General features: G+C 48.8%; 1 pseudogene; it reads right to left on the bottom strand.

Moving 5' to 3' along the window:
• Nucleotides 1–2,472: 2,472 nt before the first annotated feature.
• On the bottom strand, nucleotides 2,473–2,772 carry LOC101046790 (large ribosomal subunit protein eL43-like; annotated as a pseudogene).
• Between the last annotated feature and the right edge of the window lie 890 nt (nucleotides 2,773–3,662).

Here is a 3,662-nt window from a genome sequence, read left to right as displayed (position 1 = left end):
GGTCTGGGGCAGGACCTTCTGGAATGAGGGTCTTCCAGGGAGAATGGAGGCTGGGTGCAGTGGCTCACACCTGTAATCCCAGCACTTGGGGAGGCCAAGGCCGGCAGATCACTTGTGGTCAGGAGTTTGAGACTAGCCTGGCCAACGTGGTGAAACCTCATCTCTACGAAAAATATAAAAATTAGTCAGTTGTGATGGTATATGCCTGTAATCCCAGCTATTCAAGAGATTGACGCAGGAGAATTGCTTGACCCCAGGAGGCAGGGGTTGCAGTGAGCCGAGATGGCACCATTGCACTCCAGCCTGGGCAACAGAGAGAGCCTGTATCAAGAAAAAGAAAAAGCGGGGGAGAGAAGAGAGTGACCTTTTTAGGTTTTAAGGCTTGCTTTGGGGGAGAGGGATTCTTCTTGTCTCGTCTCGTCTCCTCCCGTCTCGTCTCGTCTCTTTCTTAGATACAGTCTCACTCTGTTGCTTAGACTGGAGTGCACTGGCTCACTCTGCTCACTACGAGCTCCATCTCCCAGGTTCAAGTGATTTTCCTGTCTCAGGCTCCCAAGTAGCTGGGATTTCAGGCACCTGCCACCACACCTGACAAATCTTTGTATTTTTAGTAGAGATGGGGTTTTACCATGTTGGCCAGGCTGGTCTCGAACTCCTGGCCTCAATCAATCCTCCTGGCTCGGCCTCCCAAAGTGCCGGGATTGTCATGAGCCACCAGGCCTGGCCTTGGAATTCTAGTTTCTATAACCCGCCTTGGGGAAGAGGAATTTTGTTTTCTAGGACTTTAGAGGGAAGAAAGAGGAGCAAGAAACAGGAGAGCAGGAGGTCAGAGAGAACTTACTTCTGAGGCTGCTTCGGAGGCTTTCCAGCCTCCTTTAGTTCATGCCAAAGTGCCCCTCTCCCTCTCCCTCTCCCTGTCCCTGTCCCTGCTTGGTGCTCCAGGAGGCTGCTGTGTGCTGCTCTCCTGCCCTCCTCTGGCTTCTGGTTGGGTTTGAGGAACATTCCTTCCCCTTTTTCCTCCTTCCCAGATCACCGAAGACTAACAGTGTCCCTCCATCAAAGCCTGCAGCTCCTGTCTGGGGGCCCTTGGACCATCTCCAGGTAGTTCTCCCCTTATGCTCCAGCAGGCCCCCCTTCTCCCTCGACACCTGGCCTAGCCACGGAAACAGTGCCCCTCTGCTCTGTCGATTTTCCAGAGCCGCCCACACCTTTGTAAATAGCCCCTTTATTAGACCCTTCTCAATTTCCCCAATTTTGAGCATGCCATCTGTTTCCTGCAGGGACTCTGACTGTCACGGGATATATATCATTGGTATTTTCCACATTACCACGTGTAATCTGTGTGGACCATAGCTGCATAGCATTGTGTTGAGCATATGTACCATAATTCAGTTAACCATTCCCTTATGGGTCCACATTCAATTGGCCTCTTATTTTTTTTTCTATGTCAAAACCTCAGTGAAATACTCCTTGCCCGAATGTTCTCTCCTGTCCGGGTTTAAGTTCACAGCAGGCCTTTGGTCCTTTCCACAGGTCAGCAGTGGTCCTTTGCTGCCCTTAGGAAACTTACCAGTTGGCAGGACCAGATTGAGAAACTTTGTTAGAGAAACAATGGAATACAACTACCTGAGATGATTAAAAATTCAAAGATAGGCCAGGCCTGTAATCCCAGCACTTTGGGAGGCTGAGGTGGGCGGATCACTTGAGGTCAGGAGTTAAGAAACCAGCCTGGCCAACATGGTGAAACCCTGTCCCTACTAAAAATACCAAAAATTAGCCGGGCGTGGTGGCAGTTGCCTATAATCCTAGCTACTTGGGAGGCTGAAGCAGGAGAATCGCTTGAACCCGGGAGGCAGTGGGTGCAGTGAGCCGAGATCACAGCATTGCACTCGAGCCTGGGTGACAGAGCAAGGCTCCATCTTTTTTTTTTTTTTTTTTCTCTGTCAGATCTAACAGTGGGAAAGACACCATCTTAAGGAAAAAAAAAAAAAAAAAAAGGCCAGGTGCGGTGGCTCAAGCCTGTAATCCCAGCACTTTGGGAGGCCGAGGCGGGTGGATCATGAGGTCAAGAGATCGAGACCATCCTGGTCAACATGGTGAAACCCCGTCTCTACTAAAAATACAAAAAAAATTAGCTGGGCATGGTGGCGCGTGCCTGTAATCCCAGCTACTCAGGAGGCTGAGGCAGGAGAATTGCCTGAACCCAGGAGGCGGAGGTTGCGGTGAGCCAAGATCGCGCCATTGCGTTCCAGCCTGGGTAACAAAAAAAAAAAAATCAAAAAAAAAAAAAAAAAAAAAGAAAGAAATTCAAAGATGGATGAGAAATGGTTGGAAAAAGGCTTGCTGGCTGTCTGCACTGTCTCAGGACAGGGCTGTCAAAAGTGGCATTTATCACATTGGCTGATTTATTTATTTTTGTTAGAGAAATTAACCCATTTACTATAGGCCAGTGATATCTCAAAGAGACATCTACTATTGGTCTTTGAATTCCTTCAGTCTTCTGATGGTGGACTTTACCGCAACAGCAGAAATGTATTGTACGTCCAGGCACCGCCAGCCACTGTCCTCATACGGGAACTGCAGCGCCAGATCCTCACAGCTCGTCTCTTCATCTTGGTTTTGCCACAGAAACAGCAAGTGTACTTCGGGTGCTGGCTGATTTCCATTTTCCTCACCATTTTCCAGAGGGAGGCCCCACAGTGGGTCCCGTATTTACCTGCGATCCCGACTTTCTTGGTATGTTTGGCCATGTCGCCGTGAACTAGGTCCTAGCCCAGAGAGGAAGCACATTGGCTAATTTATTTTCCGGAGGCCAAGAATTGGGCCCTCGCCTAATTTTGTCTGATTTTTGTCTGGTTTTCTTTGATTAGTACATAAAATAAGAATGCCAATTGTTTAGTTTATGAGTAGAAAAAAAAATGTCAACCACAAAAAAAAGTCTTAACCACTCATCCTACACTTTCACCTAAAACTGGAAAACTCAGCCCAACTGAAATCTTTGTTTCCTCTTTCTACAGAGGAAGAAAAACATATTCTAACGTTATGTGGACCTGAATCTTTGCGCCAAGTGATAACAGGAATATTGTTTGGGGAAGCTCAGATTCCTTGCAAGGAATGGTCAGATGACTTGAAAACTTTAAGGAGATCAAGCTTTACAGCCAGACTCAGCCATCTTCACAGAAGGATGGCCTTGCCCATCTTTTTTTTAAGACAGAGTCTTGCGGGTCAGGCGCGGTGGCTCAAGCCTGTAATCCCAGCACTTTGGGAGGCCAAGGCGGGTGGATCACGGGGTCAAGAGATTGAGACCATCCTGGTCAACATGGTGAAACCCCGTCTCTACTAAAAATACAAAACATTAGCTGGGCATGGTGGCGCGTGCCTGTAATCCCAGCTACTCAGGAGGCTGAGGCAGGAGAATTGCCTGAACCCAGGAGGCGGAGGTTGTGGCGAGCCGAGATCGCGCCATTGCACTCCAGCCTGGGTAACAAGAGCGAAACTCCGTCTCAAAAAAAAAAAAACAGAGTCTTGCTCTGTCACCCAGGCTGGAGTGCAATGGCATGATCTCAGCTCACTGCAACCTCTGCTTCCCAGGTTCAAGTGATTCTCCTGCCTGAGCCTCCCAAGTATCTGGGATTACAGGTGCCCGCCACTACACCCAGCTA

Source organism: Saimiri boliviensis, chromosome 4 (genome assembly GCF_048565385.1).
Source record: "Saimiri boliviensis isolate mSaiBol1 chromosome 4, mSaiBol1.pri, whole genome shotgun sequence".
NCBI classification, from domain to species: domain Eukaryota; kingdom Metazoa; phylum Chordata; class Mammalia; order Primates; family Cebidae; genus Saimiri; species Saimiri boliviensis.
Note: the sequence above shows the minus strand (reverse complement) of the source record. Positions and strands in the feature narration are given on the sequence as shown.